This window comes from Scylla paramamosain, chromosome 11 (assembly GCF_035594125.1).
Source record: "Scylla paramamosain isolate STU-SP2022 chromosome 11, ASM3559412v1, whole genome shotgun sequence".
In the NCBI taxonomy this organism is placed as follows: Eukaryota; Metazoa; Arthropoda; class Malacostraca; order Decapoda; family Portunidae; genus Scylla; species Scylla paramamosain.
The window spans coordinates 22,537,576-22,548,522 of record NC_087161.1 but is presented as its reverse complement, the minus strand read 5'-3'; the positions used below and the strand labels follow the sequence as shown (position 1 = coordinate 22,548,522).

General features: G+C 42.3%; 1 pseudogene; it reads left to right on the top strand.

Annotated features, from left to right (window-relative positions):
• The window catches only part of LOC135105264 (uncharacterized protein DDB_G0271670-like), a 34,386-nt pseudogene extending 24,405 nt beyond the window's left edge, over positions 1-9,981 (top strand).
• The last annotated feature ends 966 nt before the right edge of the window (positions 9,982-10,947 follow it).

The window sequence follows — 10,947 nt, the reverse complement described above, 5'->3', positions numbered from 1 at the left end:
CAGCTTCCATGCCTCTGAACATCCCTTTGTTCTTCCTGTCTTTCCTCATCCCCTCCTCCCTCTCTCTACCCTGCCTTCACTGCATCTTCAGGAAGGTACTCTGCCCCCTTCAATATTTACCAGCGTCTCCACCAGTCTTGTTAATGGTTCTTAGGGTACCCCGCCACTCCCCTTCCTGCCCCTTCCTGCTCCCTTCACTCCATCAAGCTCCCTTACCTCACTCGTTCAGTCCTCGCCTCCTCACTCTATCCGCAGCTCATCCTATCTTCCTATGACGTAATGTTAACCTCGCTGTATCTTTTCTGTCATACCAGTGTTAATTAATTCCTCTTCCTGCTACTCCCTATTAACTCTGTCCCATTCCTCCTCCTCCTCCTCATTTTCTTTCTGCTATCCAAATTAAACAGGAATCTTTCAGCCGCATCAACCTGACCATTTTAATCTTCCATTTTCTTCATCACCAAATCGCTAAGCATAAATGAATATGTCTGTATCTGCTTGTTTTTCCTTTGTATTTCTCTTCCCTAACGTCTTCTCATCCCCCATCTCTTCCTCCTCCCCCATCTCTTCCTCCTCCCATCCATTTCTCCTACTTCTCTTTCTCCTTGCTTCAGATTCGTGTCTCTTCCTTCCCCCCTCACCCCCCTCCTTCCCCAGCGCGCCATCCGCCGCACCCGCCACCAGCCACCAACCCCTCCCTGCCCCGTCCTCCACGCCGCCCCTGCCTTCAATAGAGCAAAGGGCCGCTGTATACACCACCTGCGCCTCCTCATATCTACCTGTTTGCTCTGCGGCTTCTTGTAAATAACTCCAAGAACGCCTACACGGGTGAAGAAACAAAAACATAGGAAAATTTTTAAGAGAAGGGAAATGTAAGGAAAATGAGAACTCCTTAGTATGTTTTCCCTGTTTTCTTTTTTTCTATAGTTGTTTTTTTTAGTAGTGAAAGTCAAGGTGAAGAGAAAGAGGATATGGTTTGAAATAGCTGGTTATGTTAGGTTACGTTAGGTCAATTCACATAACATAAGAAAATAAGAACGGTTTAATATATTTTCTTAACTTTTCTTTCCTTTTCCCTGTTGTTTTTTTCATAATGGCGGTCGAGACACGTGAAGAGAAAGTGGAGATGGTTTGAAATAGCTGAATAGCACCTCCTTTCACTATTTTTTCTCCTTATCCCTATTCTTATAACACACCTCAACCTCCCACTGTCATCTAAAACACTCCCTTTCTCCTTATTATATTCTCCTTGGACACGCTGACACTCACCTGCCTACTTACCACCCTTCCCTGTGCTTCCCTCACCTACACACCCCTTACTCACCTGCCAACTACTCTTCCAAGGACATCTCTCACACACACACAGTACATTTCTACACACTCCACAGCACAATGTATACCCATGAACTCCTTCACTGTCTCTCCCTCTCCCTCTCCTCATCAAAGCATCATCGTCCCCCAAAACTCCATCTTCTGTGAGCACTCCTGACGCACCTTCCCTCCTCATTCCTACCCTGTAAAGTGTACCCAAGTTTTCGTCATCTCCCCCAAAGCTCCCCTTCACGCCTTCGCCCCGACCCGCCCCCAGCCTCCCCGCCGCTCCGGGAGGGGAATTGCGGGGTGTTCGAGGCCACGTGTAATGGAGAGGAGGAGGTGGTAGTGGTGGAGGAGGAGGAGGAGGAGGAGGAGGAGGAGGAGGAGGAGGAGGAGGAGGAGGAGGAGGAGGAGGAGGAGGAGGAGGAGGAGGAGGAGGAGGAGGTGAGAGGGGGAAAATGTCCTGAGGATTGTCTCTGTACTGTCGCCGAGGGAGGTTTTCATCTTGACAGACAGAAAGAATGGGTAGGAGAGAGTGCGCGCGAGCGCGCGCGCGCAACACACACACACACACACACACACACACACACACACACACACACACACACACACACACGTGTGTATAATCTCATGTGTGTGTGTGTGTGTGTGTGTGTGTGTGTGTGTGTGTGTGTGTGTGTGTGTATACTGAAGTACGCATAAAATACATTTTTATTCAGATTATCGATTTCCAGGTAACATCTGAGCAATACTCTCATCTACTCTGATCAAACAAATGTGACAAGCCGCTGGTGTGTATGAGAGAGAGAGAGAGAGAGAGAGAGAGAGAGAGAGAGAGAGAGAGAGAGAGAGAGAGAGAGAGAGAGAGAGAGAGAGAGAGAGAGAGAGAGAGAGAGAGAGAGAGAGAGATAATGAAAACGCGTGGTGGAAAAAAATAGTCTCGGAAAATAGAAATTATGACAACTGAACAATGAAGTTTCCTTGTTTCTTGACGTAACACCGAAGAGTAAACACGTGGAAGGGTTAACACGATATTTGCAAAGAAACGTAACGACAAATATATTTCTGATCCCTCCCTTAATTCCTTCTTACCCCCAGATCGCTTCCTCACCATCCTTATTCACTGTTACACCATCACCCAACATTATTTATTTATATACATATACATATATATATATATTTTTTTTTTTTTACGTTCTATTCATTATTTTCCTGCTCATCTTGTTACTTTTATGAACTACTCTTATCGTTTTGGCTTCATTGCATTAATCACCGTCTCTCTATACATTTTTTTTTATTTATCGTCAGTTATTATTCTATATTTCATTTATTCATTTAGTATTTTTTTTTAATTCTTTATATCCCTTTCCTTTCTCTCCATATTATGCGAACTCGTCACAAGACTTTTTTTTCCCTCACATTAGACACAACAAAAAACTTTCACAAGCCACTGCAAAAACAACGAGTGCGTGTTTAGGTCTTCTAATTTTGGAGCAATTTTCTGCCTAAATTATGACTCGATATAAACGGCGGGGAAAAAGATGAATGGATCAGTTACTGGATCATCATCATTAATGGCGTATTTTTTTCCTCTCTCTCCCTCAGTTGCAGAAATCACACCCAAAATTTTATGGTTATTATGTTTTGCGTGTTCACTGTGATTGTTTTGGGTGAGCTTGACTGTCTTGACGCTCTCTCTCTCTCTCTTTCTCTCTCTACTGCTACTGCTACTACTACTAACATAATCTAATCTAACCACCTCCACCTCCTCCTCCTACTACTACTATTATAATTGTCACCGTCATTACTACCTTCCCTACAGCCCTCTTTCTTTCACTGCCTAGATATCTTCCTTCATTTTATTCTCCTTCTCTCACCTTTTCTTTATCTCTTCAATTTTCTTTCTTTCACCAGCAATTACCACCACCACCACCACCACCACCATCAATTCGCTTCCAGCCTGCAACACCACCTCCCTTCATTTATACATTGGCACGAGTGACAGCAAGGTGATAACAATGCTGCTCACCCGCCCTTCCTCTCTCTCTCTCTCTCTCTCTCTCTCTCTCTCTCTCTCTCTCTCTCTCTCTCTCTGGCAAAAATGTTTATAAAAAATGATAACCATGCCAATGTTTTGCTTCCTCGCGAGAGAGAGAGAGAGAGAGAGAGAGAGAGAGAGAGAGAGAGAGAGAGAGAGAGAGAGAGAGAGAGAGAGAGAGAGAGAGAGAGAGAGAGAGAGAGAGAGAGAGAGAGAGAGATGCACTTAGCACTAGAAATAACAAAACTTAATACACAAAGCCATAAAGAAAACGTAACTTCATTACCTCAACAAAAAAAAAAAAAGAAAAAAAAATGAAATCGGGAAAAAAATAAACTATGAAATATGAATACAAAAAAAGACCCTGACTAAAAAAGTACTTGAACAAAAAAACAAACAAAAAAAAAATAAATAAATAAACAGCGAGGCTTTTACCACGATTAACATTGCTCGTAAAACACCAAGCAAAACTGTATCAACCTGTAAACCTCATTATAATTTTAATACACACAACACACACAAAAAAATAGTAACCATATTTGAACCGAGCGTCATTTTTCTCTTTCGCTTCTAGGGATTTTTTTCTTTCTTTCTTCTATTCCCTTTTATTTTCTTAACAGTCAGTTGCCAGATATCAGACTGCAGCAGGCACGTGGAATGCATGGGAGGGAAATGGAAGGGGGAGGGATGGTGGTGGAAGGAGAGGAGTGAAGGGAGAAAAAGAAGAGAGAAGGGACAGGAAAGAAAAGAAAGTACGAGTGAGAGAAAAAGGAAAGGAGAGGAAGAGGAAGGAAGGATGAGTGAGAGAAAAAGGAAGAAAAGAGAGGAAGAAGAATGAAGTATGAATAAAAGAAAAAGGAAGGGAGAGAAAGAGGAACAAAGGATGAGTGAGATAAAAAGGAAGGAAGGAAGGCACGAGAGAAAGAAGGAAGATAAAAAAAGAATCGGAAAGGAAGTTAAACGTTTGAGACAGAGAAACGAAAAGGTAAGAAGACAGAAGAGAAGAGAGTAAGGTGAAGTGAAGGTTGAGAAAAGAGAATGATGTTAGATACGAAGGGAGAGGAAGGGAGAGGGAAGGAAAGGGAGTAAGCTTAGTTTGTGGGAGAAGAAAAAAATATATATATAGGTGTCGGCTGAGTAAGAGAAAGGGTAGAGTGATTAAGAGGCGAAGAGTTGGGCGAAGAGTTGGGTGAAGGAGAAGGAAGTAAGGTGAAGGAGAGGTAAGGAGGGGAGGAAAGGAAGAGAAAGAACATTGCGGGAGGCGAGGGAAGGGGGAGGTGAGGGATGGGGAGGTGTCTGGGGGTGGCAGAGGGAAGGATGAAGAAAATACGACCCGGATATAAATTCCCACGGACGCTAATGGAACCCTGATATATGGATTAAAGCACTGTGGGTGTGTGTGTGTGTGTGTGTGTGTATGCGTGCGTGTGTGTGTGTGTGTGTGTGTGTGTGTGTGTGTGTGTGTGTGTGTGTGTGTGTGTGTGTGTGTGTGTGTGTGTGTGTGTGTGTGTGTGTGTGTGTGTGTGTGTGTGTGTGTGTGTGTGTGTGTGTGAGGAGGGGGAGTGTGCTTTAAAAAGGTATATATTCACTCATTCACTAGTCTTTATCATCAATATTATCATCTTTATCACTATCACGTTTAGTATTGTTGTTGTTCTTATTGTTTGTTGTTATCTTGTTCTCATCCCCTTTTGTATTGCTTTAATCATTAATATTATTACCTTTGTTGTTATCATATTTACTATCGTTGCTGTTATTTTTGTTTTCATTGTCATCTCTTCTTCGTTCTCTTTTGTATTGCTTTTATCATCATTATTATTAGCTCTACTACCACACATTTATTATTATTATCATTATTATTATTATTATTATTATTATTATTATTATTATTATCATTATTTTCCTTATTATCTCGTGGTTTTTGCGAAGTTCATTATTTTGCATACTCATTAGTGTAATCATTATTTATTTCCTTCAATTATGTTCCCTTATTATTATCTTGTATTTTATTGTAATTAATAGCAACATTTTTTTTTTTGCTCGCCACCACCACCACCACCACCACCACGAAAACAAAACAAAACAAACGGAATAACAAGAACACTTCATCGACTTCACCACTACCACACTCACCACCACCACCACCCAACTCCACCTCTGTCTTTTCCATATTTTTTTAATTTTTTTTTATTTACTTCATCCCGACATACAAACACCTGACATATTTTAAACTCACACGATCTTTCATTCTTCTTCTTCTTCTTCTTCTTCTTCTTCTTCTTCTTCTTCTTCTTCTTCTTCTTCTTCTTCTTCTTCTTCTTCTTCTTCTTCTTCTTCTTCTTCTTCTTCTTCTTCTTCTTCTTCTTCTTCTTCTTCTTCTTCTTCTTCTTCTTCTTCTTCTTCTTCTTCTTCTTCTTCTTCTTCTTCTTCTTCTTCTTCTTCTTCTTCTTCTTCTTCTTCTTCTTCTTCTTCTTCCTCCTCCTCCTCCTCCTCCTCCTCCTATTCCTCGTTCTCCTCCTCCTCCTATTCCTCCTCCTCCTCCTCCTCCTCCTCCTCCTCCTCCTCCTCCCTAACAAGTAAACAGACAAGTAACATACACAAGAGGGACGTGGAGAAACTTGCTGGGGAGAGGGAGAGGGAGAGGGAGAAGGACAGAGAGAGGGAGAGGGAGAGGGAGAAGGACAGAGAGAGGGAGAGGGAAAGAGTAAAGAGGAGAAGGGGAGAAAGTGACGGGAGGGAGCGAATGAAGACTAAACGAGAGATGGAGGAAGGGAAGGAGAAGGGGAGGAAGCGGGAAGAGGAGGAAGGGAAGGAGGTGAAAGGAAAGGAGGAGAAAGGAGAGGAGGAAGAAGAGGAAGGGAAGAAGGAAAGGAAGAAAATGAGAAGGGAAAGGCAGAGGAGAATGGGGAGGAAGGGAAGTAGAATGAAGGGAAGGAGAAAGGGGATAAACAAAAGGAAGGGGAGGAGGAATGAGGAGGAGGCGGAGGAGGAGAGAGGGAGGGGCTGAGTGGGGAGCGTCAGAAGGATTGACAATTGATATTCTAGCGTGAAATTTTGGCTGCAATGTCCGCCAGAGGGTGTGACTAGCCTGCCACAGACGCCATTCGCTCTGTCCCGGCGCATACACACACACACACACACACACACACACACACACACACACACACACACACACACACACACACACACACACACACACACTTGTAATCCTTGTTATTTAGGTGTAAAAAATTATGGTAGGTAGAAAGTCTCTCTCTCTCTCTCTCTCTCTCTCTCTCTCTCTCTCTCTCTCTCTCTCTCTCTCTCTCTCTCTCTCTCTCTCTCTCTCTCTCTCTCTCTCTCTCTCTCTCTCTCTCTCATAACCACAGCTTATTCGATTAGCAAATATAACATGACCACATACTCGCATTTCCAGGGCATGATTAAATTAAGGCATCCCAAGGTGGCATGTTCTCAGTATTCAAAAGCACTTCTCTTAAAATTTGCATTCCGTTTTTTATCTACAAGTAACCACTTTTTTTTTATTATTATTATTATTATTTACCTGCGTCCTTAAAATGAAAACCGTACTGCCAGGAAGGTAATAACAACTTGTGGTGTTGGCCTGTGGTGTTGGCCTGTGGTGTTGGCCTGTGGTGTTGGTGGGCCGCCGTTGTAACAATGCTAATCCCTTCATCATCCTCCTGCATTAACTAACTACTAATGTTTCCGAGCTGCGTTATATTTCAGTGACACGTGTTTTTGTTTAGTTTCTATTTGCATATCCTTTCTCAACGATAACTTATATTAGTATTGATTTATTGGGGGGGTTGGAAATACATCATTTTTTGACATACCTTTTTTGTCAATAGTATCCAATAATCTAATTGAAGTGTATTTTAATTTTGCAATATTGTTCCTGGGTAATCTTAGTAATAATTAGGTCAGGTTAGTGATATTTGATACTCTCATGAAGCACATTCACTGATTTAATGTGTATATATTTTAACTTTGCAATATTGTTTCAGTTATACATTTACATTTTCCTTTTATTTCTTCACATCAACAGCTGACAGTAATCTCCTTTTTCCTTTGCAGTCTTGCCTTCACGGCGTATTTTGAGCACAGCATCCGAACATCTCACTTCTTGCTATCTACAACACCACATCTCCCTCTTAGTTTCCCCCAACACTCATGAAGATAAACCCTTCTTTAACATACGGGGATTCAAGTATATCTACACCAACAAAATGCACTGAATGAATATAAATAATAAATACGAAGCATCCTCATCTCTTCTTTCCCTTACCTTAAGAACACTACATAAAGGAAAACTACAAGGAATTAGTCGACCTACACGTTTCATTTTAACCCTTTCACTGCGACATGCAACACTTCACAGCATTAAAAGCAAGGCATGGAATCTTTTATCAGCATCTACAACAAAGGAATAAATAATAACAGATTTTTTAAATTCCTAATGGGTATAATGTTTTGGAGGTGAATGATAGAAGGAGAAAAGATGTCCCAGAATGGTAAATAGTTAAGGAAAGACATGTCAAATAGCATCAAAGGGTTAATCCTCCTTGTATTTTATCCTCCTCTCTTTTCTGCTACTAAGAGAAAATCACTCCCATCCACAACCACACCTGTCGCACCTTCAGCCACCACAACCACTAACAACATATCTACAACTCCATTACAACCACGACATTCTTACTTACACTAACACACATTTCTCTCTCTCTCTCTCTCTCTCTCTCTCTCTCTCTCTCTCTCTCTCTCTCTCTCTCTCTCTCTCTCTCTCTTAAACAATTGTAATTTAACAGTCTCTCTCTCTCTCTCTCTTAAACAATTGTAATTTAACAGAAAAGAATACTTATTCCTGGGACCATGAAAGCTATTTTAATCTAGCAACAACAATATGAAAATGATAAAACTAACACTGAAAATTCTCTCTCTCTCTCTCTCTCTCTCTCTCTCTCTCTCTCTCTCTCTCTCTCTCTCTCTCTCTCTCTCTCTCTCTCTCTCTCTCTCTCAGAAAATCACCCTGACAACAGACACACCACAACATAACTTCCCCCTCCACCCTTCCTTACCCAGCCAACCTTCCTTCCTCAATCCTCCCTTTCCACCAGACAGGACCCGTTACCTTTACACCCTCCCTCTCCCACTCTCCCTCTAACCCACCCTCCCTCTTAGTAAGTATGGTTGGGGGTACAAGAGGTGGTGGGACTAATCTGATGCAATTTCCCGTCCAGGCCAATATGTCCCCCGCCAGTCGCAACGTCTGGACACTTCGACCACGATTTGTTAGGGGCGACTTTGCCCTGACGTCTGACGGGTCACTCTTATCTCCGGCCCCTGTTAACACCGGGCAAGGGACGCGCACAAGGGAGGGATGTCGAACTGAACAAGTGGGAAGGGTTGGGGGGTAGTTACTGGGGAAGGGAGGGTAAGGAGGTGGGTAAGAGAGGGAAGGGTTAAGGTAAAGAGGGATAAGAAATGAGAGGAGAGTGAAGGAAGTAAGTAAGGTAGGGAGTAAAGGATAGATGTAAGGAGGAGGAGGAGGAGGAATAGTAAAGGTGTGTATATCGGGAAAGAAGACAATAAAGTGGCAACAATATGGAACGAATTAGCAATGAACTGTATATGCAAGAAAATAATCAAGACGAAGAAAGGAGACGAAAACCAAACAAGTGCAAAACGACAACAAAAAGAACGGGAACGAGAAAAATGAGTAAGAGGAGATCGGAATGTAGAAAACGAAGTAAAGGAAGAGCGAAGAAGAAATGTGGCAAAATGACCTACCGAGGCCAACGCAGCGAAAAAGACACAGACTCGCTGAAAAGTTAAAAGGACGGCACTTGTTCTCCCGCTAAGTCGCACCTCGCTCCCATCAGATCAGCAGGAGGAGGAGGGAAAGGCAAGGAACAAGTGGCAGGATTACTTTAGTGAGAGCAGTGGAGGAAGAGGAGGAGGAGGAGATCGTGAATGGTAATGAAGTTGGAACAAGAGAAATGGGCGCAGAGACCCTGGAGGAATTGAGAGAATGAAGACTGCAAATGGAATGAAGCAAGAAAGTGGGAAATGCCAAATAAAGAGGAAAGTCAGAAGTGAAGTGGAAAGACCGGAGGAAAAGAACAAGATAAAAATGACACCTGATAGAAGATAAGAAAGTGATACAGAAAAAAAGTGAGTACAATAATAACTATAATCTGAGTGACAGCCCGTGTATAATCAGACAAGTGCTTATCATATTATCAATTATTCATAAGCGCAAAAAGAAAAAAATATATATAATAATGCAACTACACCTATACATCATTTGCAAACGCTATCTATCAATGTCAAGTTATTTTCCAGGCGAAACTGCTTAATTGGTCGGAACTAAATTTTACGCTTTCCATATACATAAATTATTTCCACGATATAATTCAATTACGCGACACAGATTCCCGATCGCAAATTTACTGCCTTTCCCTCCCTCACCTCCCACTCTCTCTCCCTCCCTCCCTCAAGCCGCCACTGACGTCACGGTCCATACTCTCTCCATGCCATCAAAGGCCGAAGCATCACCAAGCTTACGGAAGCATCTGCGTTGCCTCGTCACCATGGTAACCTCCGACAACACAGTGATTAAGACATAGCGCTTCCTACTACTATGACCATCTCCTTTATTACTACCTACCTACCTACCACCATTACTCTTACTATGTACTAACACTATCACCACCACCACCACCACCACCATCACTACTTCCAGCTGCCGTCACACAACACTGCAGCTCACCAATATCACCACCACCTGCTAGAACAACAACAACAACAACAACAACAACAACAACAACAACAACAACAGCAACAACAACAACAACAACAACAACAAACAAACAAACAAATAAACTAAAACAGCAGCAACTTAAAAGAATTCCTAACTAGGATAAAAAATTCTCTCTCTCTCTCTCTCTCTCTCTCTCTCTCTCTCTCTCTCTCTCTCTCTCTCTCTCTCTCTCTCTCTCTCTCTCTCTCTCTCTCTCTCTCTCTCTCTCTCTCTCTCTCTCTCTCTCTCTCTCTCTCTCTCTCTCTCTCTCTCTCTCTCTCTCTCTCTCTCTCTCTCTCTCTCGTGTAGTCCCATCACGCCCCTCACCTCACCTTCCCCTGGGGGCGGGTGGAGGGCGCCAGCTGAGTCTCCTAATCTGGCTCAGCTTACATTAACATTAACACACTTAGATCTGGTCATTTTCATTAGGCAGAGTAAGTCCTACCTGTACCTGCCGCGCCTTCCCTTCTCCACGCGCCTGCTCCTGTTCATTATCTTAATATCCACGTTTTTTTTTTCGTTTGTTACGTATTCGTGTGATATTTGGAGCATGTTAACCTAATTTAACCTTACTTTACTTTATCTTGCCTTGCCTTATCTAAATTAACCTAAAATAACCTATCCTTACCTTATTCACCCTTACCTTACTTTACCTTATCTTGCCTTACCTAACTAACTTACCTAACCTAGTCTTATATAACCTAACCTTACGTTACCTTACTTAACAATATCTAGTCCAGCATCACCTAACAAAACCTTAATGTAATATTCTAATCCAGGGGTTATCAACCTT